Source organism: Heterodontus francisci, unplaced genomic scaffold (genome assembly GCF_036365525.1).
Source record: "Heterodontus francisci isolate sHetFra1 unplaced genomic scaffold, sHetFra1.hap1 HAP1_SCAFFOLD_52, whole genome shotgun sequence".
NCBI lineage: Eukaryota > Metazoa > Chordata > Chondrichthyes > Heterodontiformes > Heterodontidae > Heterodontus > Heterodontus francisci.
In genome coordinates this window covers 8556836-8580600 of record NW_027141175.1, presented here as the reverse complement: position 1 = coordinate 8580600, position 23765 = coordinate 8556836, and positions in this window count along the sequence as shown.

Genomic DNA, 23765 nt, shown 5'->3' with positions numbered 1-23765 from the left:
TGTGTGTCTGTGTTACTGGGTGTCTGTGTGTGTCTGTGTTGCTTGGTGTAAGTGTGTGTCTTTGTTACTTGGTGTCCGTATGTGTCGGTGTTACTGGGTATCAGTTTATGTATTTGTTACTTGGTGTCAGTGTATGTCTGTGTTACTGGGTATCAGTGTATGTCTTTGTTACTTGCTGTCAGTGTATGTCTGTGTTACTTGATGTAAGTGTGTGTCTGTGTTACTTGGTGTCAGTGTATTTCTTTGTTACTTGGTGTCAGTTTATGTCTTTGTTACTGGGTGTCAGTGCGTGTCTGTGTTACTGTGTATCATTGTATGTCTTTGTTACTGGGTGTCAGTGTATGTATTTGTGACTTGGTCTAAGTGTGTGTCTGTGTTACTGGGTATCAGTGTATGTCTTTGTTACTTGGTGTCAGTGTGTGTCTGTGTTACTCGGTATCAGTGTATGTCTTTGTTACTTGGTGTCAGTGTATGTCTTTGTGACTTGGTGTCAGTGTATGCCTTTGTTACTGTGTTTCAGTGCGTGTCTGTGTTACTGGGTATCAGAGTATGTCTTTGTTACTGGGTGTCAGTGCGTGTCTGTGTTACTGGGTGACAATGTATGTCTTTGTTACTGGGTATCAATATATGTCTTTGTAACTTGGTGTGAGTGTATGTCTTGGTTACTGGGTATCTTTGTATGTCTTTGTTACTTGGTGTAAGTGTGTGTCTGTGTTAATGGGTATCAGTGTATGCCTTTGTTACTTGGTGTCAGTGTATGTCTTTGTTACTTGGTGTAAGTGTATATCTTTGTTACTTGGTGTCAGTGTTTGTCTTTGTTACTTGGTGTAAGTGTGTGTCTGTGTTACTGGGTGTCAGTGTCTGTCTTTGTTACTTGGTGTAAGTGTGTGTCTGTGTTACTGGGTATCAGTGTATGTCGTTGTTAATTGGTGTCAGTGTATGTCTTTGTTACTTGGTGTAAGTGTGTGTCTGTGTTACTGGGTATCAGTGTATATCTTTGTTACTTGGTGTCAGTGTGTGTCTTTGTTACTGGGTGTCAGTGCATGTCTTTGTTACTTGGTGTAAGTGTTTCTCTGTGTTACTGGGTATCAGTGTGTATCTGTGTTCCTGGGTGTCAGTGTATGTCTTTGTTACTTGGTGTCAGTGTATGTCTGTGTTAGTTGTTGTAAGTGTGTGTCTGTGTTATTGGGTATCAGTGCATGTCTTTGTTACTTGGTGTAAGTGTATGTCTTGGTTACTGGGTTTCAGTGTATGTCTGTGTTACTTGGTGTAAGTGTGTGTCTGTGTTATTGGGTATCAGTGTTTGTCTTTGTGACTTGGTGTCAGTGTATGTCTTTGTTACTGGGTGTCAGTGTGTGTCTTTGTGACTTGGTGTCAGTGTATGTCTGTGTTACTTGGTGTAAGTGTATGTCTTTGCTACTTGGTGTCAGTGTGTGTCTTTGTTACTTGGTGTAAGTGTGTGTCTTTGTTACTTGGTGTCAGTGTATGTCTTTGTTACTTGGTGTAAGTGTGTGTCTATGTTGCTTGGTGTCAGTGTATGTCTTTGTGACTTGGTGTAAGTGTGTGTCTGTGTTACTGGGTGTCAGTGCGCGTCTGTGTTACTTGGTGTAAGTGTGTGTCTTTGTTACTTGGTGTCCGTGTGTGTCTGTGTTACTTGGTGTCAGTGTATGTCTTTGTCACTTGGTGGAAGTGTGTGTCTGTGTTACTGGGTATCAGTGTCTGACTTTGTTACTTGGTGTAAGTGTGTGTCTGTGTTACTGGGTATCAGTGGATGTATTTGTTACTTGGTGTCAGTGTATGTCTGTGTTACTTGGTGTAAGTGTGTGTCTGTGTTACTGTGTATCAGTGTATGTCTTTGTGACTTGGTGTCAGTGTATGTCTTTGTTACTGGGTGTCAGTGTGTGTCTTTGTGACTTGGTGTCAGTGTATGTCTTTGATACTTGGTGTAAGTGTGTGTCTGTGTGACTAGGTATCAGTGTTTGTCTTTGTTACTTGGTGTAAGTGTGTGTCTGTGTTACTGAGTATCAGTGTATTTCTTTGTTACTTGGTGTCAGTGTATGTCTGTGTTACTGGGTATCAGTGTATGTCTTTGTGTCTTGGTGTCAGTGTATGTCTTTGTTACTGGGTGTCAGTCTGTTTCTTTGTCACTTGGTGTCAGTGTATGTCTTTGTTACTTGGTGTAAGTGTGTGTCTGTGTTACTGGATATCAGTGTATGTCTTTGTTACTTGGTGTCAGTGTATGTCAAAATACTTGGTGTAAGTGTATGTCTTTGTTACTTGGTGAACTTGTCTTTCTTTGTTACTTAGTTTCAGTGTATGTTTGGGTTACTTGGTTTAAGTGTGTGGCATTGTTACTTGGTGTAAGTGTATGTCTTTGTTACTTGGTGTCAGTGTATGTCTCTGTTACTTGGTGTCAGTGTATGTCTGTGTTACTTGGTGTAAGTGTGTGCCTGTGTTACTGGGTATCAGTGTATGTCTTTGCTACTTGGTGTCAGTGTATGTCTGTGTTACTTGGTTTAAGTGTGTGTCTGTGTTACTGGGTGTCTGTGTGTGTCTGTGTTGCTTGGTGTAAGTGTGTGTCTTTGTTACTTGGTGTCCGTATGTGTCGGTGTTACTGGGTATCAGTTTATGTATTTGTTACTTGGTGTCAGTGTATGTCTGTGTTACTGGGTATCAGTGTATGTCTTTGTTACTTGCTGTCAGTGTATGTCTGTGTTACTTGATGTAAGTGTGTGTCTGTGTTACTTGGTGTCAGTGTATTTCTTTGTTACTTGGTGTCAGTTTATGTCTTTGTTACTGGGTGTCAGTGCGTGTCTGTGTTACTGTGTATCATTGTATGTCTTTGTTACTGGGTGTCAGTGTATGTATTTGTGACTTGGTCTAAGTGTGTGTCTGTGTTACTGGGTATCAGTGTATGTCTTTGTTACTTGGTGTCAGTGTGTGTCTGTGTTACTCGGTATCAGTGTATGTCTTTGTTACTTGGTGTCAGTGTATGTCTTTGTGACTTGGTGTCAGTGTATGCCTTTGTTACTGTGTTTCAGTGCGTGTCTGTGTTACTGGGTATCAGAGTATTTCTTTGTTACTGGGTGTCAGTGCGTGTCTGTGTTACTGGGTGACAATGTATGTCTTTGTTACTGGGTATCAATATATGTCTTTGTAACTTGGTCTGAGTGTATGTCTTGGTTACTGGGTATCTTTGTGTGTCTTTGTTACTTGGTGTAAGTGTGTGTCTGTGTTAATGGGTATCAGTGTATGCCTTTGTTACTTGGTGTCAGTGTATGTCTTTGTTACTTGGTGTAAGTGTATATCTTTGTTACTTGGTGTCAGTGTTTGTCTTTGTTACTTGGTGTAAGTGTGTGTCTGTGTTACTGGGTGTCAGTGTCTGTCTTTGTTACTTGGTGTAAGTGTGTGTCTGTGTTACTGGGTATCAGTGTATGTCGTTGTTAATTGGTGTCAGTGTATGTCTTTGTTACTTGGTGTAAGTGTGTGTCTGTGTTACTGGGTATCAGTGTATATCTTTGTTACTTGGTGTCAGTGTGTGTCTTTGTTACTGGGTGTCAGTGCATGTCTTTGTTACTTGGTGTAAGTGTTTCTCTGTGTTACTGGGTATCAGTGTGTATCTGTGTTCCTGGGTGTCAGTGTATGTCTTTGTTACTTGGTGTCAGTGTATGTCTGTGTTAGTTGTTGTAAGTGTGTGTCTGTGTTATTGGGTATCAGTGCATGTCTTTGTTACTTGGTGTAAGTGTATGTCTTGGTTACTGGGTTTCAGTGTATGTCTTTGTTACTTGGTGTCAGTGTTTCTCTGTGTTACTGGGTGTCAGTGTGTATCTGTGTTCCTGGGTGTCAGTGTGTGTCTGTGACACTAGGTGTCAGTATTTAGTTTAGTTTCGAAATCCAGCACTGAAACAGGGCCTTCGGCCCACCGATTGTTTGCCGACCATCAACCACCCATTTACTTGGTGTAAGTGTGTGTCTGTGCTACTGGGTATCAGTGTCTGTCTTTGTTACTGGTTGTCAGTGTGTGTCTTTGTGACTTGGTGTAAGTGTGTGTCTGCGTTACTGGGTATCAGTGTCTGTCTTTGTTACTTGGTGTAAGTGTGTGTCTGTGTTACTGGGAATCAGTGTATGTCTTTGTTACTTGGTGTCAGTGTATGTCTTTGATACTTGGTGTAAGTGTGTGTCTGTGTGACTGGGTATCAGTGTCTGTCTTTGTCACTTGGTGTAAGTGTGTGTCTGTGTTACTGAGTATCAGTGTATTTCTTTGTTACTTGGTGTCAGTGTATGTCTGTGTTACTGGGTATCAGTGTATGTCTTTGTGACTTGGTGTCAGAGTATGTCTTTGTTACTGGGTGTCAGTGTGTTTCTTTGTCACTAGGTGTCAGTGTATGTCTTTGTTACTTGGTGTAAGTGTGTGTCTTTGTTACTGGGTGTCAGTGTGTTTCTTTGTCACTTGGTGTCAGTGTATGTCTTTGTTACTTGGTGTCAGTGTGTGTCTGTATTACTGGGTAACAGTGTATGTCTTTGTTACTTGGTGTCAGTGTATGTCTTTGTTACTGGGTGTCAGTGTATGTCTGTGTTACTTGGTGTAAGTGTGTGTCTGTGTTACTAGGTATCAGTGTATGTATTTGTGACTTGGTTTCAGTGTATGTCTTTGTTACTGGGTGTCAGTGTGTGTCTTTGTAACTTGGTGTCTCTGTATGTCTTTGTTACTTGGTGTAACTGTGCGTCTGTGACTGGGTATCAGTGCATGTCTTTGTTTCTTGGTGTCAGTGTATGTCAAAATACTTGGTGTAAGTGTATGTCTTTGTTACTTGGTGTAATTGTCTGTCTTTGTTACTTGGTTTCAGTGTATGTCTGGGTTACTTGGTGTAAGTGTGTGTCTTTGTTACTTGGTGTAAGTGTATGTCTTTGTTACTTGGTGTCAGTGTATGTCTTTGTTTCTGGGTATCAGTGTATGTCTTTGTTACTTGGTGTCAGTGTATGTCTGTGTTACTTGGTGTAAGTGTGTGTCTGTGTTACTGGGTGTCAGTGCGTGTCGGTGTTACTTGGTGTAAGTGTGTGTCTTTGTTACTTAGTGTCCGTGTGTGTCTGTGTTACTGGGTGTCAGTGTATGACTTTGTTACTGGGTGTCAGTGTATGTCTTTGTTACTTGGTGTAAATGTGCGTCTGTGTTACTGGGTATCAGTGTCTGTCTTTGTTACTTGGTGAAAGCGTCTGTCTGTGTTACTGGGTATCAGTGTATGTCTTTGTTACTTGGTGTCAGTGTATGTGTTTGTTACTTGGTGTAAGTTTATGTCTTTGTTACTTGCTGTCAGTCTATGTCTGTGTTACTTGGTATAAGTGTATGCCTTTGTTACTTGGTGTCAGTGCATGTCTTTGTTACTTGGTGTAAGTGTATATCTTTGTTACTTGGTGTCAGTGTTTGTCTTTGTTACTTGGTGTAAGTGTGTGTCTGTGTTACTGGGTGTCAGTGTCTGTCTTTGTTACTTGGTGTAAGTGTGTGTCTGTGTTACTGGGTATCAGTGTATGTCGTTGTTAATTGGTGTCAGTGTATGTCTTTGTTACTTGGTGTAAGTGTGTGTCTGTGTTACTGGGTATCAGTGTATGTCTTTGTTACTGGGTGTCAGTGTGTGTCTTTGTGACTTGGTGTCAGTGCATGTCTTTGTTACTTGGTGTAAGTGTGTGTCTGTGTTACTGGGTATCAGTGTGTATCTGTGTTCCTGGGTGTCAGTGTATGTCTTTGTTACTTGGTGTCAGTGTATGTCTGTGTTAGTTGTTGTAAGTGTGTGTCTGTGTTATTGGGTATCAGTGCATGTCTTTGTTACTTGGTGTAAGTGTATGTCTTGGTTACTGGGTTTCAGTGTATGTCTTTGTTACTTGGTGTCAGTGTTTCTCTGTGTTACTGGGTGTCAGTGTGTATCTGTGTTCCTGGGTGTCAGTGTGTGTCTGTGACACTAGGTGTCAGTATTTAGTTTAGTTTCGAAATCCAGCACTGAAACAGGGCCTTCGGCCCACCGATTGTTTGCCGACCATCAACCACCCATTTACTTGGTGTAAGTGTGTGTCTGTGCTACTGGGTATCAGTGTCTGTCTTTGTTACTGGTTGTCAGTGTGTGTCTTTGTGACTTGGTGTAAGTGTGTGTCTGCGTTACTGGGTATCAGTGTCTGTCTTTGTTACTTGGTGTAAGTGTGTGTCTGTGTTACTGGGAATCAGTGTATGTCTTTGTTACTTGGTGTCAGTGTATGTCTTTGATACTTGGTGTAAGTGTGTGTCTGTGTGACTGGGTATCAGTGTCTGTCTTTGTCACTTGGTGTAAGTGTGTGTCTGTGTTACTGAGTATCAGTGTATTTCTTTGTTACTTGGTGTCAGTGTATGTCTGTGTTACTGGGTATCAGTGTATGTCTTTTGACTTGGTGTCAGAGTATGTCTTTGTTACTGGGTGTCAGTGTGTTTCTTTGTCACTAGGTGTCAGTGTATGTCTTTGTTACTTGGTGTAAGTGTGTGTCTTTGTTACTGGGTGTCAGTGTGTTTCTTTGTCACTTGGTGTCAGTGTATGTCTTTGTTACTTGGTGTCAGTGTGTGTCTGTATTACTGGGTAACAGTGTATGTCTTTGTTACTTGGTGTCAGTGTATGTCTTTGTTACTGGGTGTCAGTGTATGTCTGTGTTACTTGGTGTAAGTGTGTGTCTGTGTTACTAGGTATCAGTGTATGTATTTGTGACTTGGTTTCAGTGTATGTCTTTGTTACTGGGTGTCAGTGTGTGTCTTTGTAACTTGGTGTCTCTGTATGTCTTTGTTACTTGGTGTAACTGTGCGTCTGTGACTGGGTATCAGTGCATGTCTTTGTTTCTTGGTGTCAGTGTATGTCAAAATACTTGGTGTAAGTGTATGTCTTTGTTACTTGGTGTAATTGTCTGTCTTTGTTACTTGGTTTCAGTGTATGTCTGGGTTACTTGGTGTAAGTGTGTGTCTTTGTTACTTGGTGTAAGTGTATGTCTTTGTTACTTGGTGTCAGTGTATGTCTTTGTTTCTGGGTATCAGTGTATGTCTTTGTTACTTGGTGTCAGTGTATGTCTGTGTTACTTGGTGTAAGTGTGTGTCTGTGTTACTGGGTGTCAGTGTGTGTCGGTGTTACTTGGTGTAAGTGTGTGTCTTTGTTACTTAGTGTCCGTGTGTGTCTGTGTTACTGGGTGTCAGTGTATGACTTTGTTACTGGGTGTCAGTGTATGTCTTTGTTACTTGGTGTAAATGTGTGTCTGTGTTACTGGGTATCAGTGTCTGTCTTTGTTACTTGGTGTAAGTGTGTGTCTGTGTTACTGAGTATCAGTGTATTTCTTTGTTACTTGGTGTCAGTGTATGTCTGTGTTACTGGGTATCAGTGTATGTCTTTTGACTTGGTGTCAGAGTATGTCTTTGTTACTGGGTGTCAGTGTGTTTCTTTGTCACTAGGTGTCAGTGTATGTCTTTGTTACTTGGTGTAAGTGTGTGTCTTTGTTACTGGGTGTCAGTGTGTTTCTTTGTCACTTGGTGTCAGTGTATGTCTTTGTTACTTGGTGTCAGTGTGTGTCTGTATTACTGGGTAACAGTGTATGTCTTTGTTACTTGGTGTCAGTGTATGTCTTTGTTACTGGGTGTCAGTGTATGTCTGTGTTACTTGGTGTAAGTGTGTGTCTGTGTTACTAGGTATCAGTGTATGTATTTGTGACTTGGTTTCAGTGTATGTCTTTGTTACTGGGTGTCAGTGTGTGTCTTTGTAACTTGGTGTCTCTGTATGTCTTTGTTACTTGGTGTAACTGTGCGTCTGTGACTGGGTATCAGTGCATGTCTTTGTTTCTTGGTGTCAGTGTATGTCAAAATACTTGGTGTAAGTGTATGTCTTTGTTACTTGGTGTAATTGTCTGTCTTTGTTACTTGGTTTCAGTGTATGTCTGGGTTACTTGGTGTAAGTGTGTGTCTTTGTTACTTGGTGTAAGTGTATGTCTTTGTTACTTGGTGTCAGTGTATGTCTTTGTTTCTGGGTATCAGTGTATGTCTTTGTTACTTGGTGTCAGTGTATGTCTGTGTTACTTGGTGTAAGTGTGTGTCTGTGTTACTGGGTGTCAGTGTGTGTCGGTGTTACTTGGTGTAAGTGTGTGTCTTTGTTACTTAGTGTCCGTGTGTGTCTGTGTTACTGGGTGTCAGTGTATGACTTTGTTACTGGGTGTCAGTGTATGTCTTTGTTACTTGGTGTAAATGTGTGTCTGTGTTACTGGGTATCAGTGTCTGTCTTTGTTACTTGGTGAAAGCGTCTGTCTGTGTTACTGGGTATCAGTGTATGTCTTTGTTACTTGGTGTCAGTGTATGTCTTTGTTACTTGGTGTAAGTGTATGTCTTTGTTACTTGGTGTCAGTCTATGTCTGTGTTAATTAGTATAAGTGTGTGTCTTTGTTACTTGGTGTCAGTGCATGTCTTTGTTACTTGGTGTAAGTGTGTGTTTGTGATACTTGGTGTAAGTGTGTGTCTGTGTTACTTGATGTCAGTGTATGTCTTTGTTGCTTGGTGTCAGTGTATGTCTGTGTCACTTGGTGTCAGTGTGTTTGTTTGTGTTACTGGGTGTCAGTGTGTGTCTGTGTAACTTGGTGTAAGTGTGTGTCTTTGTTACTTGGTGTCCGAGTGTGTCAGTGTTACTGGGTGTCAGTGTATGTCTTTGTTACTGGGAGTCAGTGTATGTCTTTGATACTTGGTGTAAGTGTGTGTCTGTGTGACTGACTATCAGTGTCTGTCTTTGTTACTTGGTGTAAGTGTGTGTCTGTGTTACTGAGTATCAGTGTATTTCTTTGTTACTTGGTGTCAGTGTATGTCTGTGTAACTTGGTGTAAGTGTGTGTCTGTGTTACTGTGTATCATTGTATGTCTTTGTGACTTTGTGTCAGTGTATGTCTTTGTTACTGGGTGTCAGTGTGTGTCTGTGTTACTGAGTATCAGTGTATTTCTTTGTTACTTGGTGTCAGTGTATGTCTGTGTTACTGGGTATCAGTGTATGTCTTTGGACTTGGTGTCAGAGTATGTCTTTGTTACTGGGTGTCAGTGTGTTTCTTTGTCACTAGGTGTCAGTGTATGTCTTTGTTACTTGGTGTAAGTGTGTGTCTTTGTTACTGGGTGTCAGTGTGTTTCTTTGTCACTTGGTGTCAGTGTATGTCTTTGTTACTTGGTGTCAGTGTGTGTCTGTATTACTGGGTAACAGTGTATGTCTTTGTTACTTGGTGTCAGTGTATGTCTTTGTTACTGGGTGTCAGTGTATGTCTGTGTTACTTGGTGTAAGTGTGTGTCTGTGTTACTAGGTATCAGTGTATGTATTTGTGACTTGGTTTCAGTGTATGTCTTTGTTACTGGGTGTCAGTGTGTGTCTTTGTAACTTGGTGTCTCTGTATGTCTTTGTTACTTGGTGTAACTGTGCGTCTGTGACTGGGTATCAGTGCATGTCTTTGTTTCTTGGTGTCAGTGTATGTCAAAATACTTGGTGTAAGTGTATGTCTTTGTTACTTGGTGTAATTGTCTGTCTTTGTTACTTGGTTTCAGTGTATGTCTGGGTTACTTGGTGTAAGTGTGTGTCTTTGTTACTTGGTGTAAGTGTATGTCTTTGTTACTTGGTGTCAGTGTATGTCTTTGTTTCTGGGTATCAGTGTATGTCTTTGTTACTTGGTGTCAGTGTATGTCTGTGTTACTTGGTGTAAGTGTGTGTCTGTGTTACTGGGTGTCAGTGTGTGTCGGTGTTACTTGGTGTAAGTGTGTGTCTTTGTTACTTAGTGTCCGTGTGTGTCTGTGTTACTGGGTGTCAGTGTATGACTTTGTTACTGGGTGTCAGTGTATGTCTTTGTTACTTGGTGTAAATGTGTGTCTGTGTTACTGGGTATCAGTGTCTGTCTTTGTTACTTGGTGAAAGCGTCTGTCTGTGTTACTGGGTATCAGTGTATGTCTTTGTTACTTGGTGTGAGTGTATGTCTTTGTTACTTGGTGTAAGTGTATGTCTTTGTTACTTGGTGTCAGTCTATGTCTGTGTTACTTGGTATAAGTGTGTGTCTTTGTTACTTGGTGTCAGTGCATGTCTTTGTTACTTGGTGTAAGTGTGTGTTTGTGATACTTGGTGTAAGTGTGTGTCTGTGTTACTTGATGTCAGTGTATGTCTTTGTTGCTTGGTGTCAGTGTATGTCTGTGTCACTTGGTGTCAGTGTGTTTGTTTGTGTTACTGGGTGTCAGTGTGTGTCTGTGTAACTTGGTGTAAGTGTGTGTCTTTGTTACTTGGTGTCCGAGTGTGTCAGTGTTACTGGGTGTCAGTGTATGTCTTTGTTACTGGGAGTCAGTGTATGTCTTTGATACTTGGTGTAAGTGTGTGTCTGTGTGACTGACTATCAGTGTCTGTCTTTGTTACTTGGTGTAAGTGTGTGTCTGTGTTACTGAGTATCAGTGTATTTCTTTGTTACTTGGTGTCAGTGTATGTCTGTGTAACTTTGTGTCAGTGTATGTCTTTGTTACTGGGTGTCAGTGTGTGTCTGTGTTACTTGGTGTCAGTGTATGACTTTGTTACTTGGTGGAAGTGTGTGTCTGTGTAACTGGGTATCAGTGTCTGTCTTTGTTACTTGGTGTAAGTGTGTGTCTGTGTTACTGGGTATCAGTGTATGTCTATGTTACTTGGTGTCTGTGTATGTCTGTGTTACTTGGTGTAAGTGTGTGTCTATGTTACTGTGTATCAGTGTATGTCTTTGTGACTTGGTGTCAGTGTATGTCTTTGTTACTGGGTGTCAGTGTGTGTCTTTGTGACTTGGTGTCAGTGCATGTCTTTGTTACTTGGTGTAAGTGTGTGTCTGTGTTACTGGGTATCATTGTATGTCTTTGTTACTTGGTGTCAGTGTATGTCAAAATACTTGGTGTAAGTGTATGTCTTTGTTACTTGGTGTCAGTTTATGTCTGTGTTACTTGGTGTAAGTGTGTGTCTTTGTTACTTGGTCTAAGTGTATGCCGTTGTTACTTGGTGTCAGTGTATGTCTTTGTTACTTGGTGTCAGTGTGTGTCTGTGTTACTGGGTAACAGTGTATGTCTTTGTGACTTGGTATCAGTGTATGCCTTTGTGACTTGGTGTCAGTGTATGTCTTTGTTACTGGGTGTCAGCGTATGTCTGTGTTACTTGGTATTAATTTGTGTCTGTGTTACTAGGTATCAGTGTATGTCTTTGTGACTTGGTTTCAGTGTATGTCTTTGTTACTGGGTGTCTGTTTATGTCTTTGTTACTTGGTGTAAGTGTGCGTCTGTGTTACTGGGTATCAGTGCATGTCTTTGTTACTTGGTGTCAGTGTCTGTCAAAATACTTGTTGTAAGTGTATGTCTTTGTTACTTGGTGTAATTGTCTGTCTTTGTTACTTGGTTTCAGGGTATGTCTGGGTTACTTGGTGTCAGTGTATGTCATTGTTACTAGGTGTAATGGTATGTCTGTGTTACTGGTTATCAGTGTATGTCTTTGTTACTTGGTGTCACTGTATGTCTTTGTTACTTGGTGTAAGTGTATGTCTTTGTTACTTGGTGTCAGTGTATGTCTTTGTTACTTGGTGTAAGTGTGTGTCTGTGTTACTGGGTGTCAGTGTGCGTCTGTGTTACTGGGTATCAGTGCATGTCTTTGTTACTTAGTGTCAGTGTATTTCTTTGTTACTTGGTGTAAGTGTATGTCTTTGTTACCTGGTGTCAGTGTATGTCTGTGTTACATGGTGTAAGTGTGTGTCTGTGTTACTGGTTATCAGTGTATGTCTTTGTTACTTGGTGTCAGTGTCTGTCTTTGTTACGTGGTGTAAGTGTACGTCTTTGTTACTTGGTGTAAGTATGTGCCTGTGTTACTGGGTGTCAGTGTGTGTCTGTGTTACTTGGTGTAAGTGTGTGTCTTTGTTACTTGATGTAAGTGTGTGTCTGTGTTACTGGGTATCAGTGTAAGTCTTTGTTACTCGGTGTCAGTGTATGTCTGAGTTACTTGGTGTCAGTGTGTGTCTTTGTTACTGGGTGTCAGTGTGTGTCTTTGTGAATTGGTGTCAGTGTATGTCTTTGTTACTGGTGTCAGGGTGTGTCTTTGTGACCTTGTGTCAGTGTATGTCCTTGTTACTTGGTGTCAGTGTATGTAAAAATACTTGGTGTAAGTGTATGTCTTTGTTACTTGGTGTAATTGTCTGTCTTTGCTACTTGGTGTCAGTGTATGTCTGTGTTACTTGGTGTAAGTGTGTGTCTTTGTTACGTGGCGTTAGTGTATGCCTTTGTTACTTGGTGTCAGTGTTTGTCTGTGTTACTTGGTGTCAGTGTGTGTCTATGTAACATGGTGTAAGTGTATGCCTTTGTTACTTGGTGTAATTGTCTGTCTTTGTTACTTGGTGTCAGTGTTTGTCTGTGTTACTTGGTGTCAGTGTGTGTCTGTGTTACTTGGTGTAAGTGTATGCCTTTGTTAATTGGTGTAATTGTCTGTCCTTGTTACTTGGTGTCAGTGTTTGTCTGTGTTGCTTGGTGTAAGTGTGTGTCTCTGTTACTTGGTGTCCGTTTGTGTCTGTGTTACTTGGTGTAAGTGTGTGTCTTTGTTACTTGGTGTCCGTGTGTGTCTGTGTTACTGGGTGTCAGTGTATGTCTGTGTTACCTGGTGTCAGTGTATGTCTTTGTTACATGGTGTAAGTGTGTGTCTGTGTTACTGGGTATCAGTATCTGTCTTTGTTACTTGGTGTAAGTGTGTGTCTGTGTCACTGGGTATCAGTGTATGTCTTTGTTAATTGGTGTCAGTGTATGTCTGTGTTACTTGGTGTCAGTGTGTGTCTGTGTTACTGGGTATCAGTGTTTGTATTTGTGACTTGGTGTCAGTGTATGGCTTTGTTACTGGGTGTCAGTGTATGTCTTTGTTACTTGGTTTAAGTGTGTATCTGCGTTACTGGGTATCAGTGTATGTCTTTGTTACTTGGTGTCAGTGTATGTCAAAATACTTTGTGTAAGTGTATATCTTTGTTACTTGGTGTAATTGTCTGTCTTTGTTACTTGGTGGTCAGTGTATGTCTGTGTTACTTGGTGTAAGTGTGTGTCTTTGTTACTTGGTGTAAGTGTATGCCTTTGTTACTTGGTGTCAGTGTTTGTCTGTGTTACTTGGTGTAAGTGTGTGTCTGTGTTACTTGGTGTAAGGGTATGCCTTTGTTACTTGGTGTAAGTGTATGTCTTTGTTACTTTGTGTAATTGTCTGTCTTTGCTACTTGGTGTCAGTGTATGTCTGTGTTACTTGGTGTAAGTGTGTGTCTTTGTTACTTGGTGTAAGTGTATGCCTTTGTTACTTGGTGTCTGTGTTTGTCTGTGTTACTTGGTGTAAGTGTGTGTCTGTGTTAATTGGTGTAAGTGTATGCCTTTGTTACTTGGTGTCAGTGTATGTCTTTGTTACTTGGTGTCAGTGTGTGTCTATGTAACATGGTGTAAGTGTATGCCTTTGTTACTTGGTGTAATTGTCTGTCTTTGTTACTTGGTGTCAGTGTTTGTCTGTGTTACTTGGTGTAAGTGTGTGTCTCTGTTACTTGGTGTCCGTTTGTGTCTGTGTTACTTGGTGTAAGTGTGTGTCTTTGTTACTTGGTGTCCGTGTGTGTCTGTGTTACTGGGTGTCAGTGTATGTCTGTGTTACCTGGTGTCAGTGTATGTCTTTGTTACATGGTGTAAGTGTGTGTCTGTGTTACTGGGTATCAGTATCTGTCTTTGTTACTTGGTGTAAGTGTGTGTCTGTGTTACCGGGTATCAGTGTATGTCTTTGTTAATTGGTGTCAGTGAATGTCTGTGTTACTTGGTGTCAGTGTGTGTCTGTGTTACTGGGTATCAGTGTATGTATTTGTGACTTGCTGTCAGTGTATGTCTTTGTTACTGGGTGTCAGTGTATGTCTTTGTTACTTGATTTAAGTGTGTATCTGCGTTACTGGGTATCAGTGTATGTCTTTGTTACTTGGTGTTATTGTCTGTCTTTGTTACTTGGTGTCAGTGTATGTCTGTGTTACTTGGTGTAAGTGTGTGTCTTTGTTACTTGGTGTAAGTGTATGCCTTTGTTACTTGGTTTCAGTGTTTTTCTGTGTTACTTGGTGTAAGTGTGTGTCTGTGTTACTTGGTGTAAGTGTATGCCTTTGTTACTTGGTGTCAGTGTATGTCTTTGTTAGTTGGTGTCAGTGTGTGTCTATGTTACTTGGTGTAAGTGTATGCCTTTGTTACTTGGTGTAATTGTCTGTCTTTGTTACTTGGTGTCAGTGTATGTCTTTGTTACTGGGTGTCAGTGTGTGTCTGTGTTGCTTGGTGTAAGTGTGTGAGTTTGTTACTTGGTTTCCGTGTGTGTCTGTGTTACTGGGTGTCAGTGTATGTTTTTGTTACTGGGTGTCAGTGTATGTCTTTGTTACTTGGTGTAAGTGTGTGTCTGTGTTACTGGGTGTCAGTGTGTATCTGTGTTACTTGTTGTAAGTGTGTGTCTTTGTTACTTGGTGTCTGTGTGTGTCTGTGTTACTGGGTGTCAGTGTATGTCTTTGTTACTGGGTGTCAGTGTATGACTTTGTTAATTGGTGTAAGTGTGTGTCTGCGTTACTGGGTATCAGTGTCTGTCTTTTTTACTTGGTGTAAGTGTGTGTCTGTGTTACTGGGTATCAGTGCATGTCTTTGTTACTTGATGTCAGTGTATGTCTGTGTTACTTGGTGTAAGTGTGTGTCTGTGTTACTGGGTATCAGTGTATGTCTTTGTTACTTGGTGTCAGTGTATGTCTTTGTTACTTGGTGTCAGTGTGTGTCTGTGTTACTGGGTATCAGTGTATGTCTTTGTGACTTGGTATCAGTGTATGTCTTTGTGACTTGGTGTCAGTGTATGTCTTTTTTACTGGGTGTCAGTGTGTATTTGTTTGTGTTACTGGGTGTCAGTGTGTGTCTGTGACACTAGGTGTCAGTATTTAGTTTAGTTTAGAGAGACAGCACTTCAACAGGTCCTGTGTGTGTGTTACTGTGCATCAGTATCTGTCTTTTAACTTGGTGTAAGAGTGTGTCTGTGTTACCGGGTATCAGTGTATGTCTTTGTTAATTGGTGTCAGTGAATGTCTGTGTTACTTGGTGTCAGTGTGTGTCTGTGTTACTGGGTATCAGTGTATGTATTTGTGACTTGCTGTCAGTGTATGTCTTTGTTACTGGGTGTCAGTGTATGTCTTTGTTACTTGATTTAAGTGTGTATCTGCGTTACTGGGTATCAGTGTATGTCTTTGTTACTTGGTGTTATTGTCTGTCTTTGTTACTTGGTGTCAGTGTATGTCTGTGTTACTTGGTGTAAGTGTGTGTCTTTGCTACTTGGTGTAAGTGTATGCCTTTGTTACTTGGTTTCAGTGTTTTTCTGTGTTACTTGGTGTAAGTGTGTGTCTGTGTTACTTGGTGTAAGTGTATGCCTTTGTTACTTGGTGTCAGTGTATGTCTTTGTTAGTTGGTGTCAGTGTGTGTCTATGTTACTTGGTGTAAGTGTATGCCTTTGTTACTTGGTGTAATTGTCTGTCTTTGTTACTTGGTGTCAGTGTATGTCTTTGTTACTGGGTGTCAGTGTGTGTCTGTGTTGCTTGGTGTAAGTGTGTGAGTTTGTTACTTGGTTTCCGTGTGTGTCTGTGTTACTGGGTGTCAGTGTATGTTTTTGTTACTGGGTGTCAGTGTATGTCTTTGTTACTTGGTGTAAGTGTGTGTCTGTGTTACTGGGTGTCAGTGTGTATCTGTGTTACTTGTTGTAAGTGTGTGTCTTTGTTACTTGGTGTCTGTGTGTGTCTGTGTTACTGGGTGTCAGTGTATGTCTTTGTTACTGGGTGTCAGTGTATGACTTTGTTAATTGGTGTAAGTGTGTGTCTGCGTTACTGGGTATCAGTGTCTGTCTTTTTTACTTGGTGTAAGTGTGTGTCTGTGTTACTGGGTATCAGTGCATGTCTTTGTTACTTGATGTCAGTGTATGTCTGTGTTACTTGGTGTAAGTGTGTGTCTGTGTTACTGGGTATCAGTGTATGTCTTTGTTACTTGGTGTCAGTGTATGTCTTTGTTACTTGGTGTCAGTGTGTGTCTGTGTTACTGGGTATCAGTGTATGTCTTTGTGACTTGGTATCAGTGTATGTCTTTGTGACTTGGTGTCAGTGTATGTTTTTTTTACTGGGTGTCAGTGTGTATTTGTTTGTGTTACTGGGTGTCAGTGTGTGTCTGTGACACTAGGTGTCAGTATTTAGTTTAGTTTAGAGAGACAGCACTTAAACAGGTCCTGTGTGTGTGTTACTGTGCATCAGTATCTGTCTTTGTTACTTGGTGTAAGAGTGTGTCTGTGTTACCGGGTATCAGTGTATGTCTTTGTTAATTGGTGTCAGTGAATGTCTGTGTTACTTGGTGTCAGTGTGTGTCTGTGTTACTGGGTATCAGTGTATGTATTTGTGACTTGCTGTCAGTGTATGTCTTTGTTACTGGGTGTCAGTGCATGTCTTTGTTACTTGATTTAAGTGTGTATCTGCGTTACTGGGTATCAGTGTATGTCTTTGTTACTTGGTGTTATTGTCTGTCTTTGTTACTTGGTGTCAGTGTATGTCTGTGTTACTTGGTGTAAGTGTGTGTCTTTGTTACTTGGTGTAAGTGTATGCCTTTGTGACTTGGTTTCAGTGTTTTTCTGTGTTACTTGGTGTAAGTGTGTGTCTGTGTTACTTGGTGTAAGTGTATGCCTTTGTTACTTGGTGTCAGTGTATGTCTTTGTTAGTTGGTGTCAGTGTGTGTCTATGTTACTTGGTGTAAGTGTATGCCTTTGTTACTTGGTGTAATTGTCTGTCTTTGTTACTTGGTGTCAGTGTATGTCTTTGTTACTGGGTGTCAGTGTGTGTCTGTGTTGCTTGGTGTAAGTGTGTGAGTTTGTTACTTGGTTTCCGTGTGTGTCTGTGTTACTGGGTGTCAGTGTATGTTTTTGTTACTGGGTGTCAGTGTATGTCTTTGTTACTTGGTGTAAGTGTGTGTCTGTGTTACTGGGTGTCAGTGTGTATCTGTGTTACTTGTTGTAAGTGTGTGTCTTTGTTACTTGGTGTCTGTGTGTGTCTGTGTTACTGGGTGTCAGTGTATGTCTTTGTTACTGGGTGTCAGTGTATGACTTTGTTAATTGGTGTAAGTGTGTGTCTGCGTTACTGGGTATCAGTGTCTGTCTTTTTTACTTGGTGTAAGTGTGTGTCTGTGTTACTGGGTATCAGTGCATGTCTTTGTTACTTGATGTCAGTGTACGTCTGTGTTACTTGGTGTAAGTGTGTGTCTGTGTTACTGGGTATCAGTGTATGTCTTTGTTACTTGGTGTCAGTGTATGTCTTTGTTACTTGGTGTCAGTGTGTGTCTGTGTTACTGGGTATCAGTGTATGTCTTTGTGACTTGGTATCAGTGTATGTCTTAGTGACTTGGTGTCAGTGTATGTTTTTTTTACTGGGTGTCAGTGTGTATTTGTTTGTGTTACTGGGTGTCAGTGTGTGTCTGTGACACTAGGTGTCAGTATTTAGTTTAGTTTAGAGAGACAGCACTTAAACAGGTCCTGTGTGTGTGTTACTGTGCATCAGTATCTGTCTTTGTTACTTGGTGTAAGAGTGTGTCTGTGTTACTGGGCGTCAGTGTGTATCTGTGTTACTTGTTGTAAGTGTGTGTCTTTGTTACTTGGTGTCTGTGTGTGTCTGTGTTACTGGGTGTCAGTGTATGTCTTTGTTACTGGGTGTTAGTGTCTGACTTTGTTAATTGGTGTAAGTGTGTGTCTGAGTTGCTGGGTATCAGTGTCTGTCTTTGTTACTTGGTATAAGAGTGTGTCTGTGTTACTGGGTATCAGTGTATGTCTTTGTTACTTGGTGTCAGTGTGTGTCTATGTAACATGGTGTAAGTGTATGCCTTTGTTACTTGGTGTAATTGTCTGTCTTTGTTACTTGGTGTCAGTGTTTGTCTGTGTTACTTGGTGTAAGTGTGTGTCTCTGTTACTTGGTGTCCGTTTGTGTCTGTGTTACTTGGTGTAAGTGTGTGTCTTTGTTACTTGGTGTCCGTGTGTGTCTGTGTTACTGGGTGTCAGTGTATGTCTGTGTTACCTGGTGTCAGTGTATGTCTTTGTTACATGGTGTAAGTGTGTGTCTGTGTTACTGGGTATCAGTATCTGTCTTTGTTACTTGGTGTAAGTGTGTGTCTGTGTTACCGGGTATCAGTGTATGTCTTTGTTAATTGGTGTCAGTGAATGTCTGTGTTACTTGGTGTCAGTGTGTGTCTGTGTTACTGGGTATCAGTGTATGTATTTGTGACTTGCTGTCAGTGTATGTCTTTGTTACTGGGTGTCAGTGTATGTCTTTGTTACTTGATTTAAGTGTGTATCTGCGTTACTGGGTATCAGTGTATGTCTTTGTTACTTGGTGTTATTGTCTGTCTTTGTTACTTGGTGTCAGTGTATGTCTGTGTTACTTGGTGTAAGTGTGTGTCTTTGTTACTTGGTGTAAGTGTATGCCTTTGTTACTTGGTTTCAGTGTTTTTCTGTGTTACTTGGTGTAAGTGTGTGTCTGTGTTACTTGGTGTAAGTGTATGCCTTTGTTACTTGGTGTCAGTGTATGTCTTTGTTAGTTGGTGTCAGTGTGTGTCTATGTTACTTGGTGTAAGTGTATGCCTTTGTTACTTGGTGTAATTGTCTGTCTTTGTTACTTGGTGTCAGTGTATGTCTTTGTTACTGGGTGTCAGTGTGTGTCTGTGTTGCTTGGTGTAAGTGTGTGAGTTTGTTACTTGGTTTCCGTGTGTGTCTGTGTTACTGGGTGTCAGTGTATGTTTTTGTTACTGGGTGTCAGTGTATGTCTTTGTTACTTGGTGTAAGTGTGTGTCTGTGTTACTGGGTGTCAGTGTGTATCTGTGTTACTTGTTGTAAGTGTGTGTCTTTGTTACTTGGTGTCTGTGTGTGTCTGTGTTACTGGGTGTCAGTGTATGTCTTTGTTACTGGGTGTCAGTGTATGACTTTGTTAATTGGTGTAAGTGTGTGTCTGCGTTACTGGGTATCAGTGTCTGTCTTTTTTACTTGGTGTAAGTGTGTGTCTGTGTTACTGGGTATCAGTGCATGTCTTTGTTACTTGATGTCAGTGTATGTCTGTGTTACTTGGTGTAAGTGTGTGTCTGTGTTACTGGGTATCAGTGTATGTCTTTGTTACTTGGTGTCAGTGTATGTCTTTGTTACTTGGTGTCAGTGTGTGTCTGTGTTACTGGGTATCAGTGTATGTCTTTGTGACTTGGTATCAGTGTATGTCTTTGTGACTTGGTGTCAGTGTATGTCTTTTTTACTGGGTGTCAGTGTGTATTTGTTTGTGTTACTGGGTGTCAGTGTGTGTCTGTGACACTAGGTGTCAGTATTTAGTTTAGTTTAGAGAGACAGCACTTAAACAGGTCCTGTGTGTGTGTTACTGTGCATCAGTATCTGTCTTTTAACTTGGTGTAAGAGTGTGTCTGTGTTACCGGGTATCAGTGTATGTCTTTGTTAATTGGTGTCAGTGAATGTCTGTGTTACTTGGTGTCAGTGTGTGTCTGTGTTACTGGGTATCAGTGTATGTATTTGTGACTTGCTGTCAGTGTATGTCTTTGTTACTGGGTGTCAGTGTATGTCTTTGTTACTTGATTTAAGTGTGTATCTGCGTTACTGGGTATCAGTGTATGTCTTTGTTACTTGGTGTTATTGTCTGTCTTTGTTACTTGGTGTCAGTGTATGTCTGTGTTACTTGGTGTAAGTGTGTGTCTTTGTTACTTGGTGTAAGTGTATGCCTTTGTTACTTGGTTTCAGTGTTTTTCTGTGTTACTTGGTGTAAGTGTGTGTCTGTGTTACTTGGTGTAAGTGTATGCCTTTGTTACTTGGTGTCAGTGTATGTCTTTGTTAGTTGGTGTCAGTGTGTGTCTATGTTACTTGGTGTAAGTGTATGCCTTTGTTACTTGGTGTAATTGTCTGTCTTTGTTACTTGGTGTCAGTGTATGTCTTTGTTACTGGGTGTCAGTGTGTGTCTGTGTTGCTTGGTGTAAGTGTGTGAGTTTGTTACTTGGTTTCCGTGTGTGTCTGTGTTACTGGGTGTCAGTGTATGTTTTTGTTACTGGGTGTCAGTGTATGTCTTTGTTACTTGGTGTAAGTGTGTGTCTGTGTTACTGGGTGTCAGTGTGTATCTGTGTTACTTGTTGTAAGTGTGTGTCTTTGTTACTTGGTGTCTGTGTGTGTCTGTGTTACTGGGTGTCAGTGTATGTCTTTGTTACTGGGTGTCAGTGTATGACTTTGTTAATTGGTGTAAGTGTGTGTCTGCGTTACTGGGTATCAGTGTCTGTCTTTTTTACTTGGTGTAAGTGTGTGTCTGTGTTACTGGGTATCAGTGCATGTCTTTGTTACTTGATGTCAGTGTATGTCTGTGTTACTTGGTGTAAGTGTATGTCTTTGTTACTTGGTGTCAGTGTGTGTCTGTGTTACTGGGTATCAGTGTATGTCTTTGTGACTTGGTATCAGTGTATGTCTTTGTGACTTGGTGTCAGTGTATGTTTTTTTTACTGGGTGTCAGTGTGTATTTGTTTGTGTTACTGGGTGTCAGTGTGTGTCTGTGACACTAGGTGTCAGTATTTAGTTTAGTTTAGAGAGACAGCACTTAAACAGGTCCTGTGTGTGTGTTACTGTGCATCAGTATCTGTCTTTGTTACTTGGTGTAAGAGTGTGTCTGTGTTACCGGGTATCAGTGTATGTCTTTGTTAATTGGTGTCAGTGAATGTCTGTGTTACTTGGTGTCAGTGTGTGTCTGTGTTACTGGGTATCAGTGTATGTATTTGTGACTTGCTGTCAGTGTATGTCTTTGTTACTGGGTGTCAGTGTATGTCTTTGTTACTTGATTTAAGTGTGTATCTGCGTTACTGGGTATCAGTGTATGTCTTTGTTACTTGGTGTTATTGTCTGTCTTTGTTACTTGGTGTCAGTGTATGTCTGTGTTACTTGGTGTAAGTGTGTGTCTTTGTTACTTGGTGTAAGTGTATGCCTTTGTGACTTGGTTTCAGTGTTTTTCTGTGTTACTTGGTGTAAGTGTGTGTCTGTGTTACTTGGTGTAAGTGTATGCCTTTGTTACTTGGTGTCAGTGTATGTCTTTGTTAGTTGGTGTCAGTGTGTGTCTATGTTACTTGGTGTAAGTGTATGCCTTTGTTACTTGGTGTAATTGTCTGTCTTTGTTACTTGGTGTCAGTGTATGTCTTTGTTACTGGGTGTCAGTGTGTGTCTGTGTTGCTTGGTGTAAGTGTGTGAGTTTGTAACTTGGTTTCCGTGTGTGTCTGTGTTACTGGGTGTCAGTGTATGTTTTTGTTACTGGGTGTCAGTGTATGTCTTTGTTACTTGGTGTAAGTGTGTGTCTGTGTTACTGGGTGTCAGTGTGTATCTGTGTTACTTGTTGTAAGTGTGTGTCTTTGTTACTTGGTGTCTGTGTGTGTCTGTGTTACTGGGTGTCAGTGTATGTCTTTGTTACTGGGTGTCAGTGTATGACTTTGTTAATTGGTGTAAGTGTGTGTCTGCGTTACTGGGTATCAGTGTCTGTCTTTTTTACTTGGTGTAAGTGTGTGTCTGTGTTACTGGGTATCAGTGCATGTCTTTGTTACTTGATGTCAGTGTACGTCTGTGTTACTTGGTGTAAGTGTGTGTCTGTGTTACTGGGTATCAGTGTATGTCTTTGTTACTTGGTGTCAGTGTATGTCTTTGTTACTTGGTGTCAGTGTGTGTCTGTGTTACTGGGTATCAGTGTATGTCTTTGTGACTTGGTATCAGTGTATGTCTTAGTGACTTGGTGTCAGTGTATGTTTTTTTACTGGGTGTCAGTGTGTATTTGTTTGTGTTACTGGGTGTCAGTGTGTGTCTGTGACACTAGGTGTCAGTATTTAGTTTAGTTTAGAGAGACAGCACTTAAACAGGTCCTGTGTGTGTGTTACTGTGCATCAGTATCTGTCTTTGTTACTTGGTGTAAGAGTGTGTCTGTGTTACTGGGTGTCAGTGTGTATCTGTGTTACTTGTTGTAAGTGTGTGTCTTTGTTACTTGGTGTCTGTGTGTGTCTGTGTTACTGGGTGTCAGTGTATGTCTTTGTTACTGGGTGTTAGTGTCTGACTTTGTTAATTGGTGTAAGTGTGTGTCTGAGTTGCTGGGTATCAGTGTCTGTCTTTGTTACTTGGTATAAGAGTGTGTCTGTGTTACTGGGTATCAGTGTATGTCTTTGTTACTTGGTGTCAGTGTATGTCTGTGTTCCTTGGTGTAAGTGTGTGACTGTGTTACTGGGTATCAGTGTATGTCTTTGTGACTTGGTGTCAGTGTATGTCTTTGTTACTTGGTGTCAGTGTATGTCTGTGTTCCTTGGTGTAAGTGTATGTCTTTGTTAATTGGTGTAAGTGTATGTCTGTGTTACTGGGTATAAGTGTATGTCTTTGTTACTTTGTGTCAGTGTATGTCAAAATACATGGTGTAATAGTCTGTCTTTGTTACCTGGTGTCAGTGTATGTCTATGTTACTTGGTGTAAGTGTGTGTCTTTGCTACTTGGTGCAAGTGTATGCCTTTGTTACTTGGTGTCAGTGTTTGTCTGTGTTACTTGGTGTAAGTGTGTGTCTGTGTTACTTTCTGTAAGTGTATGCCTTTGTTACTTGGTGTAAGTGTATGTCTTTGTTACTTGGTGTAATTGTCTGTCTTTGCTACTTGGTGTCAGTGTATGTCTGTGTTACTTGGTGTAAGTGCATGTCTTTTTTACTTGGTGTCAGTGTATGTCTTTGTTACTTGGTGTAAGTGTGTGTCTTTGTGACTTTGTGTCAGTGTATGTCTTTGTTACTTGGTGTAAGTGTATGTCTGTGTTACTGGGTATCAGTGTATGTCTTTGTTACTTTGTGTCAGTGTATGTCAAAATACATGGTGTAAGTGTATGTCTTTGTTACTTGGTGTAATAGTCTGTCTTTGTTACCTGGTGTCAGTGTATGTCTATGTTACTTGGTGTAAGTGTGTGTCTTTGTTACTTGGTGTCAGTGTGTGTCTGTGTTACTGGGTATCAGTGTATGTCTTTGTTACTTGGTGTAAGTGTGTGTCTGTGTTGCTGGTTATCAGTGTATGTCTTTGTTACTTGGTGTCAGTGTATGTGTTTGTTACTTGGTGTAAGTGTATGTCTTTGTTACTTGGTGTCAGTGTCTGTCTTTGTTACTTGGTGTAAGTGTGTGTCTGTGTTACTGGGTGTCAGTGTGTGTCTGTGTTACTTGGTGTAAGTGTGTGTCTCTGTTACTTGGTGTCCGTGTGTGTCTGTGTTACTGGGTGTCAGTGTATGTCTTTGTTACCTGGTGTCTGTGTATGTATTTGTTACGTTGTGTAGGTGTGTGTCTGTGTTACTGGGTATCAGTATCTGACTTTGTTACTTGGTGTAAGTGTGTGTCTGTGTTACTGGGTATCAGTGTATGTCTTTGTTACTTGGTGTAAGTGTTTGTCTGTGTTACTGGGTATCAGTGCATGTCTTTGTTACTTGGTGTCAGTGTATGTCTTTGCTACTTGGTGTAGGTGTATGTCTTTGTTACTTGGTGTCAATGTATGTCTTTGTTACTTGGTGTCAGTGTGTGTCTGTGTTACTTGGTATCAGTGTATATCTTTGTTACTTGGTGTAAGTGTGTGTCTGTGTTACTGGTTATCAGTGTATGTCTTTGTTACTTGGTGTAAGTGTGTGTCTGTGTTACTGGGTATCAGTGCATGTCTTTGTTACTTGGTGTCAG